The sequence below is a fragment of the Narcine bancroftii genome, chromosome 11, assembly GCF_036971445.1.
Source record: "Narcine bancroftii isolate sNarBan1 chromosome 11, sNarBan1.hap1, whole genome shotgun sequence".
Lineage (NCBI taxonomy): Eukaryota > Metazoa > Chordata > Chondrichthyes > Torpediniformes > Narcinidae > Narcine > Narcine bancroftii.
The window spans coordinates 28,688,268-28,701,457 of NC_091479.1; the positions used below are offsets into that span (position 1 = coordinate 28,688,268).

Consider the following 13,190-nt stretch of genomic DNA (forward strand, 5'->3'; position numbering starts at 1 on the left):
ATTTTGCATATGATTTATACATGGAAAAATTAGTTGTTGTTTGTTCCAGTTTCAGGTAGGTGTGGTCGCAAAGTGGGTAAGGATAGAAAATATTGGGGATCAACAACTGGGGTTGCATTTGATGGCGTGGAAGTCGATATGGATGCTCAGAATAAGGCTAATCTGATTAGGCAAGCCACTGGCTCTTATACTTCCACCAGTGAATTGAGAATTGAATTTTGAGTCATTTACGGTGGGTAACTTCAAAGTCTGTTGATTGTAAGACTAAATTAAGAGCCCTTTTGCCCCTGGCTGTGCTGAAGATTGTTTTGTTTATAACTAATTCTTTCTGAGAGGGAGAATAGACTGAAGCTACTTTCCTACTCATTGTTGATATATTTTGCAGTAATATCTTTCAAATAATTACGGATTCCTAATTACCACATGCAATCCCCAGTCACTTTATCATTTCTGCCACCTACGACACGCTGGAGTCACATCTTCCCCTCCCCCTTTCTGCTTTTACCAGGGACTGCTTTCATCCTGTCATTCTGGTTTGCTAATCTCTCTCCACACATTCCTCCCTGTCCTAGGTCACCACCCTTCCCACCACCCCTGCCCACCACCCTTCCCCTCCCCAGGTTTCACTCTCACTCCTGTTGATTCACCCAGTTCCCCTTGTATTCTCTCTTCCAAACCAGATGACTTATAAATGTGGGCAGAGAAATGGCAGATGGAGTTTAATCTGGACAAGTGTCTTGCACTTTGAGAGAACTTGTCATACTGTTGCAAAGAGGGATCTTGGGGTCCAAGCGCGAGCTCCTTGAAAGAGGCAACACAAGTGGAGGGTGTTAAAGAAAGTATTCTTCATTGAGCAGGGCATGAAGTATAAATGTGGTTAGGCCACATTTCGAGTGTTTTCTGCATTTCTAGTTGCTGCATGACAAAAGGAGTTTATCAGGGGGTTGCTTGGTTTAGAGCATTGGGTCTAAGGAGAGGTTGGACAAATTTGGAGTATTTGAGGCTGAGAGATGACCTGGTTGAAATTTATCCAATTATTTTAGTCCTGGAGAAGGTAGATTTCTTCTTCCCCCACCCCTGTGGGAGATGTAAAAATACTACAATACCTATATTGAACATGAGAGAGGAAAGTGAGACAGGGTTTTGCACAGTGCATTGGGGGTTTGGCATACGCTGCCAAGATAATGGTGAAATCACCACGATTTAAGAGGCATTTGGTTGGGCACATGAACAAGAGGGAATGGGTGATGTGTTTGGACCATGTGCTGACAGATGGGATTAATTTAAATGAGCATCATGGTCACCACAGATATTGTTCACCAAATGGCCTATTCCTGGGCTGCTCTGTTGGGTGATGATTCATCTCTTTTCAAGGATAGTTGCCGATGGGCAGTAAACTTGTCACAGAAGCCTAACTCCAATGAATGTATTTAGAACATTTCCATGAGTTAATTCCCAGTACAAACACCATTTTATCATTCAAGATGTGTAGCCACAGCAATAATGCAAAGTTTGAAGGCCATCATCACTGAATCCATTTTAATCAGCCTTCACCTTGTACAATGTTCAGTTGAGACAAGAAAATCAAAATGGAACTTTTAACCTCTAGGAAAGATGAGTAATCCTCTGTACCACAGAATTATTGCTGAAAAAATATTTGGAAAATTTTGTGAATTCAGCTTCCAAAGAGGGGATGAAGAGGAACCACAACAAGATTTTAAAAGATTAAACCCAGAACATTTATTAGAAGATGTTCATCACAATAAACATGTTCAGGTTCAGTAATGATCGATTCTGGAATGGCATGTGGCCGTAATAAAAGGAATGCAGGATAGATATATTCCAAGGAAAAAGAAATTAATGATTTAGATTGTGGTTTAAATGGTTTTGTGGCCAAATTTGCGGAGGTCACCAAGATAGGGGACAGAGTGGGAAGTGTAGAAACCGTAAAGATGCAGAAGGGTATAAACAGATTAGGAAACTGGGCAAAATGATGGCAGATGAGATTTAACACCGAGAAATGTACAGTTGTACATTTTGGCAGTGGAAATAAACAGGAAGCATACTATTTGGATGGGATGAAAATTCAGATCTTGGATGTGCAAAGGGACCTGGGTGTCCTTGTGCAAGGAAGCCTAAAAGTTAATAACCAGGTGAAATTGGTCATGAAGAAAGCGAATGCTATGTTGGCATTCATTTCAAGAGGAATGGTGTACAAGAGTAAAGAGGTGTTGATGAGGCTCTATGGGGCACTGGTGAGACCTCATTTTGAGTACCATGTGCAGTTTTGGGCCCCCTATCTGAGAAAGGATGTGATGTTGTTGGAGAGGGTGCAGAGGAGAATGACTAGGATGATTCCCAGAATGCAAAGGATAACGTACGAGGAGTGTGTGACAGCTCTTGGGTTGTATTCATTGGAGTACAGGAAATTAAAGAAGAAATCTCAAGGAGGCATTTTGTATTTTGAAAGGTTTAGATAGGGTGGATGCGGGTAAGATGGTTCCCTTGGTGGGTGAATCGAGGACAAGAAAATGAGAGGTTATCCATCCAAAACAGAGATTGGGAAGAACTTCTTTTGCCAGAGGGTCATGGAGCTGTGGAACTTACTGCCTCATACAACAGTGGAAGTCAGATCACTGGGAGTATTTAAACAAGAAATATACAAGTATCTCATCGTGAGAGCATGAAGGGATATATGGAAAAGTCTAGAAATTGGAAGGAGTGTCGAGTAGCTTAGTGTTTACGGAGCAGACTCAATGGGCTTGGTGGCCTGGTTCTGTTCCTTTGTCTTGGAAGCTTGTTCTCATTTGAGAGAGATTATTGAAGGCAACTGGGAAAATGGAAAAATACTCGGCAGTTGTTAGAGTAGGTTATTAGTTTGGCATCTCTCTGTAAAATTCCAAACCTGTCTGTCACTTTGGATCAGTGCCGGTCCCACCAACCCCTGAAGAACATGGACTTTCTAATATGTCATGTGTTCTTTCAGCTACAAATAATTCTCTTAATCATACATGGCCAGAGGTCACTCACATTTCATATCAGTCTTGCAATCATTTTGGGTGTGTTTTCAGTTGTAAATGTGGCAAATTCCATTTTGGGAGTGGATTTCTTGTCACATCTTTCAGTGATGTATTTGAAAAAACGTTGTGTGGACTGCAGCTCTCGAATGCAAGTGAGCTGCATTTGTTGTCCTTCCAATGCCATCTGCTGCCTGACAAGCCTTCAACCTGACTCCTGCCCTTTCCGAGCCTTGCTCAAGTGATTCGTGATCCCATTGTAATAGTGTACGGACATGCAATAAGCCACCATTTAAAGGCAGGGTCTGAGACGCAGGCTCGTAAAACCCCCAGATTATCTTAAAATTGCAAGATTGGATTGGCAAGAGTTGGGCGTAGCCCACAGATCTGACAGCTGCTGGGCTTCACGGTTGCATATGGTTCTGAAAAATACTAGGGATTGGCGGCCTTGCAGAGATGATCGTCCCCTGAACAATTCCACCGTGCCTGACTGAAACAATATTCCAAATTTAGAAGACTTCTCAGCAAACCTCCTTGGCAAATGTGCATTTGCCAAAATAGATCTAGAAAGTGCTTACTATTAGATTCCATTTGAGTCTTCGGATGTCACGAAGACAGCAGTGATGGTTCCGTTCGGCATGTTTGAATTTCTGAGAATACCATTCGGTCTATGGAATGCAGCTCAGACATTCCAGTGGTTCATGGACCATGAACTCACTGGCCTTGGGTTTTTTTGGTGCTTGTGTTGATCGAGGAGATTCTGGTTGTAAGTGTGGATGAAGAGGAGCACAAGAGCCACCTTATCTCATTGTTTCCGAGGCTTGAGGAATGTGGCATCGTGATCAATCCCAGGAAAGTGTTTCTGGTGTTTCTGATCTTGTATTTTTGGGAGCTCGAGTTATGCCACATGGTATTTTGCCGGATGAATGGAAAGTGCATGAAATTGAGAATTTCCTCCCCCATTACATTTGGCCAGTTGTGATGGTTTTAGGTATGAGGAATTTTTATTACTGTTCCCTGGTGAATGTCGCAGCATCTCTATGACCTCTTGCTGAACAACTCAAAGGATATGATGTCTGCTTCAAAAAGACATTATCTTTGGGAGATGCTTTTTTTCCAGCCAAGCGGTCACCGGCTCAGGCAAAGTATAGTACATGTGGGCAAGAACTCTTAGCTATCTATCTCGCAGTGAAACGTTTCTGTTTTAAAAAATATATATTTATAGTTTTGTATACAGTTCAATATAATAATAGAATCATATCCAAATGATACGTTCAATGATCAAAATAGAATAAAAAATAAATGGTTGTACTGTACATAAAAGTGAGAAGAGAGAAAAAGTATAAAAGAAAAAAATACAGATCTAGGTGCAAAGCTCCTGTGATAACTATTCCCTCCCAAAAGGAAAGGCCGGAAATTTGATATAGTAGAATTAAACCAACATGATAAGGTTCAACCATTAAGATTAAAGAAAAGTGGTGGTGGGGTGGGGAAGTGAAAACATTAGATATCAAAACACATATCTAAATATGGTTTGCATATTTTGATGTATGTATCATAACCATTTCTAATATAAAACATCAATTTTGCTAAGGGAATACAATTTTGCATTTCCCCACAATCAATTTTAAGATGGGATTCAGATTTCCATGGATTTGCTTTTCAACTCCTGGCCACTGCAAATGTGACTTTAAAAAATACTTAATTGGTATTTTGAGAACTTGAATTAGGCTTCTAAATCATTTACATTTCCCAAAAGTAAAAGCTCAGGTGTTGATGGGAAACATGATTATAATTTGTTCCAAAAAATTGCTCACATCTTTCCAAAATGATGTCACCTTGAGACATAACCAGAGAGAATCTATAAACGTACCAATTTCTGTGCCACATCTAAAACATAAATTTGAAAAATTTGGAATAAATTAATTGATGTGGCATTAAGTATAATCGATGAATAAGTTTATAATTAACTTATCTATTGAAAACATTAATTACTGTCCCAACAAATGTCAGACCAGCAAAATGGGTCAATTTCAGTTGTCAAATCCAATTTCCATCTTTTTATTTATTCAAGTCTGGATTTGGAGATACCTCTTGAAGTAGAAGATACAATTTGGAAATAAGTTTATTTGTAATTCCCTCATGAATCCCAATCTCCAAATCAATATTTCAACTTTTTATTGGAAGGTCATCCTTTGACCATTTGTACAGACCACCAGCCTCTTTTGCATACTGCAAGTAGAAGCACACATCTCCACTTGCCCAGAGAGATTCAGCACTTGGACTTCATCCTACAATTTTCATTGGACACACAACACATCTGAGTAAAGGCGAATGCTGTGGCTGGTGCCCTATCCAGGTGTGACATTACATTCAACTACTGCCATTGATTTCACTGCCATGGTTCATGCACGGCACACTGATCCCGATTTCATCCTGTGAAACCAGATCAACTCTAGTCTCCTTCTTCAAGATGTGACCCTGGATGAATTGGGTGAAGAGTTGGTCTGTGATTTTTTTTCCCCAACAGAAAGGACTATGCCATTTGTGTGGGCGGCTATGAGGCAGGAGATTTCTCTTCACAATCTATCTCTTCCTGGTAGAAGAGCATCAATCAAACTGGTTAAGGAACATCTTACCTGGCTTCATGTTAAACAGAATGTTGGATTATGGGCAAGGACTCACTTGCTGGATCAACGCCCGAAAGTCTCCAGGCACATGAAATTCAAGCTGGGGGAATTTGTTGTTTTGGATTCCCATGTCCAGCATGTGCACCTTGTGGCTTGGAAGGTCCACTTCCGCCATCTCGGCAATGTACTTATCTGATCACATTTGAGGACAGGACAACCAGGTGGCAGGATGGAATTCCTATCATCGGCATCTCTGCAGAGACAATTGTTTGGGCTTTCATGGATCATTGGATTCCATTTTTTGGTGTTCTGGGCACTATTACAACAGATTGAGGGGTTCAGTTCGAGTCAGCATTGGTTTGAGTTCTCACAGAGCCTCTGGGCACTACATGAATTACGGCTAAGTATTTCAGGCTAACAGCCTTTTGAGCACTTCCATCGTTGGGTGGGGGGGGCTCTGGATTTTTCCCACTGTTCAAAAAGTATGGGGGGGTGGTTGAAGGTGAATTGGGAGGCACAGGCTTGTGGGCCTAAAGGGTCTGTTACTGTGCTGTAACTCATCTTAAAGTATCGCATTGACTCTGATATGTTACTCATGTAAATCTTGGTAGTAATGGTGTGTATGATTCTGCTTTGTCTTGATCACTGCGGCTATTGGCCTCGCCTCTCATGTGGAACCCTATAACTTGTGTGTTTTGGAATTACCTTGTTGTGAGGAGTATATCTGAATGAATAGCTTCACTAATTACTCACCATGTTCATGTTTAAAGTCCATCTATCCTTGTCTGCCAAGTCTGCACTGGGAAATTGTAAATGTTACTCCACTCTTTAAGAAGGAAGAGAGGCAAAAGACTGTAAATTTTAGACCATGTCTTCACATAAAAAAAATTATTATGAAAATTATGTTATCTTTTCCTAACAAATACAAGCTTTCTTTATGCCAACGATTCATATTTAAATCCACATAATTTATCCACGTAATAACAATACATTCACTAGCCAATACTAATGTGAACCGAATAAATTCAATTTGAGATTTATCCATTCTTAAACCCATTGTTAAAGTTGTAATATACACTATTTAAAAAAAGCAGTGGATCTAACATTAAAGTAGTCTCTCATTAATCCGCCTTAAACTCTTTAATTTTTTTCTCCAAAAAGACTTACTTTATCACACAACCAGACAGAATTGAAAAAAAAAGTACCAATTTGAGTCCCACAATGAATACACAAATCTGAATGACTAAATCCATATCTATTTAACTTTTCCGGCTTTTAATACAGCTGATGTTGAAAATTATAGTCCACCAAATTTAGTCACACTATCTTCACACATAGTAGTCCATCCTTCCTCAGATAATTTTAAGGTTAAATCTTTGATTTATCTAAATCCAGTTTAGCCATTTTCTCTTGCAACAAAGAATACATTTCTGAAATAAATCCCTTTCTGCCCCATTTACAATTACATTTTTAAATTTAGTTAACTTAGGCATCTTCAATTCCTGCCAAAAATTCTTCACTACTGGAGCACATACTTTAAAATATGCAAAGAAAGAATTTAATGGTACCTCAAATTTTCCTCAAGCCTATCAAAAGAAAGAAATATCCCATCTTCAAAACAATCTGCAAACACTTGAATACCTTTCAAATGGCAAATCTTTAAATATTGAGATTATTCATCAAGAAGGATATGAATTTATCCTGATATAATGGAATTTATAATGAAACCTTATCTCCAGTTCCTATTTCCTGATTTCTTTTATTCCAAATATCACTTAAGTGTCATAATACTGGCACATTATAATAATGCAAAGGATGAGGAGTCCATCAAAATATACATTGATGTATAATAGAATGAGAAATCTGTGCAAATGCCTCTTTAGCCCAGCGAGGAGATTGATTAACATCTAACATCATATTAATAAATTTTAACTGATAATTAACTAATAGTTTAATAAATAATTCTGAAAATGAGACCATTGTAGTCTCGAAAGCATATTTTCCTGTCAATGTTTGCAATAATACTCTAGTCAATATACTTTTCTATAAAAATATTCTGATTGCTGCATAACTCTTTAAAAAAATATGTTTGGAAGTGAACATAGAATTGATTGAAAAAGATATGAATACAAGGAAAAATATTCATTTTAACACAATTCACATGTGTCATTTATGTCAGAGGAAGACCTTTTCATTTAATTAAATCAGCTTTAATTTTTGTCTTTAGTAAAACATAGTTCAACGTACACAAATATTGATAAGACGCATCAAACAATAGCCATAAATATTTAATTTTCTTAGTCCATCTAAGCTGTGTAATCTGTTTACCAGCAGTATAATCTTCCTCTGTAATTGATAATATGTACCTCTTATCCCAATTAACCTTATAAGCAGACATTTTTCCATATTGTACCAAACAGGTTTGCAGATGTCATAATGATTGCTGAGGATTTGTTAAATATATTGGTACATCATCTGCAAACAAATGAATCTTACATTCCTCTTCATTTATTTTAATCCCACTAATTTTATCATTTTATCTTTTAGCCTGGGCTACCGGTTCTATCACCAATGTCGACAAAGGACAACATTGCCTTGTGGAGCGTGTTAAATTAAACATATCTGAAATTTGTCCATTCGTCACCATACTCGCCAAAGGATTTTTATACAAGGCTTTAACCCAAAAAAGGTAAAAAAGGTCCAAACTTAAACCTTTCAAATATTTTAAATAAAAAGTACCTTTCAACTTGATCAAAGGCTTTTTCCGCATCTAATACCACTATCACTGATTGATTCAAACAACGTCAACAGTCAAGCAATATTTTCAGAAGAAAATATATTCTTAATGAAACCTGCTAGATCAACGTATTAAACGTGTCAAATACTTTGCAAGTCTATTAGCTACTATCTTATAATCTACATTTAAAAAATAAATTGGTCGATATGAGACAACGTTGAATGGGGGTCTCTTTTTCCCCAAGCCTATTCCTATTGGGCATCTCAGCTACTTCCTTGCACATTTGCTCTTCTAGTTCCCTCTTCCCATTTGGCGGCCTATAATATACCCTTATAATAATAACCTCACCCTTCTTATATTTTAGTTTTACCCACACTGCCTCCCTCGAAGAGCAGTTCAGTCAAAGAAGGATGAAGACGCTGACGGGCGGCAAAAATGGTGTTTTTACCATCGCCATTGTGGGAAAAATGCCCATAAATGTGTCCTGCCACGTACCTATTACAGAAGAAAGGCAGGAAACGAAAAACCAGCTTCTATTATTGGCCTCGGCAGCTGGTACAAGAACGGGCCTATTTTATCTTCAAGACGACACGTTTCTTGTAGACACAAGTGCTGAGGTCCGTTTGCTCCCACCCAACCTATTTTGAAATATAAACCACATCAATAACAATACCTGGCTCTTCAAACAGCAAATGGGATGATAATTCCCTGCTTTGGCACATGACGGGTCATGTTTGGGATAGGAGGTGTGACATTCCATTGGAATTGCGTATTGGCTTCCATTGCACAACCCATTATGGGTGCAAATTTTTTAAAGTCCCATGACTTGCTAGTAGACGTGAATTGGAGGAAATTGGTTCATGCTACCACTTTTCAAACATACCCACTAGTCTGCAGCAAAGGGAGAGTTTCCCATCTCGGGGTCCAGACCCTGCACAAAGATGCCTACGCTGTCCTGCTCAATGAATTTCCCGGTATTATCTCTCCGAATTTCAATACCTCCAAAACAGTACATCGAGGGCCATTGCCAACATCTCACATTCTTTAGCCGACATTGATGGCCATTGGAGATGAAATATCGTGCATTGTATCAAGGCACACGGCACTTCTGATTTGTTTTGGAGAGTCGGCATTTCACTGTGTTCACAGACCACCAGCCACTCGTTTTTGCCTTCAGCAAAATAACGGATCCATGGTCAGCAAGACAGCGGGTTAGTTTCTGGTGACGGTTCTGGGGGGGGGGGGGGATGTAGCAGTTGTCTTGTGGGCCGAGTGGGCAAGGTTCTTTGGCAGGTGCGTGAATTCATAAGACAGACAGCTGGGAACTCATTCATTTAATTGACTGACCACGCGTGGTGCTGTGTGCTGAGGAATGGCACATTGATCTATGGATTCTCCTGCTGAAAGGCGTGGGACACTCTCAGGGCTTAATTTAAACCTGTGGTCCTGTGGATTGGCAGCAAACTCATAATGATGTTCCACCTTGACCCATGGAGCCCGGGACATGCAGTAAATTAAAGAAGCCTGTAAAGTCTGAATAAAGCAGTCTTGTGTTGACTAGCCTGGTGTGTGTGTGTGTGTGTGTGTGTGTGTGTGTTGCTTTAGTAGCTCTATCGAAGTAGCCGCTAAATACATAAATATTTGGGGTGATTATCGCACTTACAGGATACTTTTCATCCATCTCACAGCCTGTGGGAAGAAGCTATTCCCCAGCCTGGCAGTCCTGATTTTGATGATGGACGTGGTTAAAGATGTTGTACACTGCACGGAAATGGTCTTTTTACTGTTCCTTGAGCCCTATTTGAACAACACTCCCAGTAAATGTCATCTACAGAAGGAAGGGACACCCCAGTGATCCTCACAACTCTTTGCATCATTCCTGACTGATGCTTTACAGCTACTAGACCATCCAAAGGTGTAGCCAGACAGGAGACTCAACTGCGCTCCTGTAAAATCTCAGGATGAGAGGCGTTGGCCTTGACCTCCTCAGCCTCCTTGGGAAGTGTAGGCCCTTCCTGACCAATAAGGAGGAGTGATTGTTTGGTGTAGTAATACGTGTGCTGTGTGGATAAGAATTTTATGTGATTGTATTGACTATTCTTGCTCTTTAACAATCTTTAGTGGATAGAAGTAGTCATTGTACTTTAGGATGTACAATCATGTACAGATTGTCTTTAAATAGCCATTTGGCCCAGATGTCTATTCAGTCCAAGAATACGTTCGATCACAGGCAGATTTTGAACAATAACCTCATTCATTCTGCAACAACTGCCACTTAATTTTGCCAGTTGTTCAAAGGTAAACTATATGGAGAAAACACCACTGTCAAGTCTTCTGCCTTCAAGGAGTAAATATATTGAAATGGGCAATAGATCAAGAGATGGAAACAGTGAAATCAGACAGAGGTGAGTGGCGACTTAAATTAGAAACATTTGTGTTCACAGATCCACAGAGCCCAGGTGTTTAGCAGAGTGTTCACCCAGTCTGTATTTGATCTTGCAGATATCGAGGTCAACTGAGTCATCCAAATGTAGGAAATTAGGATGGATGGGGTTCATGTGAAACTCTGCCTCAACTGGAAGGTCTGATTGTGGCCTTGGATGGAGGTGAGAGGAGATGTAGGGACAAGTTTGGCAATTTCTGTAGTTCCAATGGGGAGTGCATCAGGTGGTGGTGGGTGGAGAGGGTAGTGCCGTCGAGGGAGTCACAGAAAGACGTGCACCTGTGAAAAGAGGATATGAGTGGAGCAGGTTAGATGTTGCAGGTTAGAGGATGGTGCTGAAGTTGGAAGTGTTAAAAGATAATGTGTCAGATGTGGCAGCTGTTGGGTAGTAAGTGAGAAACCTGTGAGATTCTGTCCTTGTAGTGCCGAAGAGGAGGTGGGGTAAGGGCAGAAAGAGAATTGGAGATATAGGTGCAGGCTTTTTCAATGACAGTAAGGGGGAATCTGCATTTATTGAAGAAACAAGACATTTTGGGTGTCCTGGAGTAGAAGACCTCATCTTGGGACTGTTACAGGCCCAGAGGACCCCAAAACCTCGCAGCAATAGAAAATCACCAAGACAAATGGATACTTAAACAAATGAAATTTTTATTTTTTTTAAACAAAAAAACAATCAACCTTAAACTTATCACTATTAATGTAACTCCTAATTCTAAATGCAGGTGTATTTAAAGTGTATAAAGTGCTTTGACACTCCTACAAATTCACTGGTGTCTATCAATTCTTATGCTATGCACAGAATTCAACATTTATGACTTTTCACCAAGATCTGGTGCTTAAAAGTAAATGTTTACCCTCCAGGAAGGCCCTTGTTGGTTTCAGAGAGGGATTTCTTGTTCATTGGACACACAAAACGGATTCCCTCTGATCAGTCACTTTGGTGACTTGCCAAAGAAACTTTCACTATCAGGGTTTTCCAAATAATAACCTCTTCTGCAGGACACCATTGAGTTCCTTTTGTTTCAGTTGAAACACCATTTCTAGCCAGCCATTTCCTCTTGTATGTAGAACAAGGTTTTTCAACAGGCTGAACTGAGAACTCACAACCCGTCTTCAAAATCGGGTTTCAACAAGATGCCAGTTTGCATCTTTATCTTTTAGAAAAAAGCCTATTTGGTGACTCTTCTCTGCTTGCAAAAGCACATGACCTTCTTAGAACAGAAAACTTCTGAGTCCATTTATTTGTTGCTTTAAAAACAATAATCCATTTACACCTGCTTTTGAAATTATTTAGCAAAACAGTCTCCTTGTTTTGTTTTTGCAAAGGCTCTCGGCGCCTGAATGACTCACTCTCAGCAAAGCTCTTGCATTTTAAGTAAGAGATGTTTTGCGAATTGTTAGTGTTTGTTTGTGACCTACATGACTCCTACAATCCGTCCATCAAAAACGTATTTACATACAATATAAAATATATAATCTGTCACAGGACAGATGCAGCAGAGGAGTTGTGATAAAATCAATGGTGTCCTTGCAAAAAAAAACATGGGAAGAGGTATAATCCAGTTGGCTCTGGTGAGTGGAGTTTGTAATAGTTTGAAACTTGAACCTCTCTCTCTATTTTAGGAGACAATTTACTGTCATGTAATTAAAAAGTATCATATGATACAAAATTGATTTGATTTCCTGCTGTAAGACAGACAGATTCGCCATTGACAGAAGTTGCCTGAAATGCCTCTTGCGGTCAGAGAAGGAAGCAAAAAAAATTCATACTCTCCTGCTCCCCCCCTCCACCATCCTGAATCCTGGGCCAAGTCACTGATGGTCTGTGGATTGTCTTTCAATGCTCACAGACCAATCCAAGTCATTGGCAATGTGAGCTCCACTTTTGAACCTCTGACATGATTAGGAACCCATTAGGACCCACTCTTATCCCAGGTCTGATACCTGACACCCTTTTAGCCAATTTCCAACCAGTATTTAGCAATCCACAGCGTGGTGTAAGTTCCTTGACTTCTTTGTCCAGAAGCCCACAGCCTGCGTAGATTCCTTTCCTCAATTTACCAACAGCCTGTCACCTATGTGGGTCCTTCAGCTGCAGAACCCCTCACTGGTCTGCTTCCATGGTCACTGTATTGAATCCTCTGCTTCTCAGATGTTGATGTTTTCTTGTGCCCTGTGCTAGTCCTCTATTTCCACAGAGTTCGCGGTGGCGAGGAAATCTAACACACCTAATTAAAAATTTTACATCTTAGAGGAGAATCTCACATGTCTGGAGGGATGGAAAGGGCATTATTACAAATTGAAGCCTAATATTTGAATATTCATGTGCCAAATTTGCAAAAGGATAGAGTATATATTTCTCA

At 39.8% G+C, this 13,190-nt stretch overlaps 1 long non-coding RNA gene across 2 annotated transcripts in view; it reads left to right on the forward strand.

Annotated features, from left to right (window-relative positions):
- Positions 1-8,403, forward strand: part of LOC138746348 (uncharacterized) — a 32,352-nt gene extending 23,949 nt beyond the window's left edge. For both annotated transcript variants that reach the window (XR_011346886.1, XR_011346887.1), the window contains one exon: positions 8,195-8,403. This is a non-coding gene — a long non-coding RNA (uncharacterized lncRNA). The remainder of the gene's footprint in view (positions 1-8,194) is intronic.
- Positions 8,404-13,190: the final 4,787 nt, after the last annotated feature.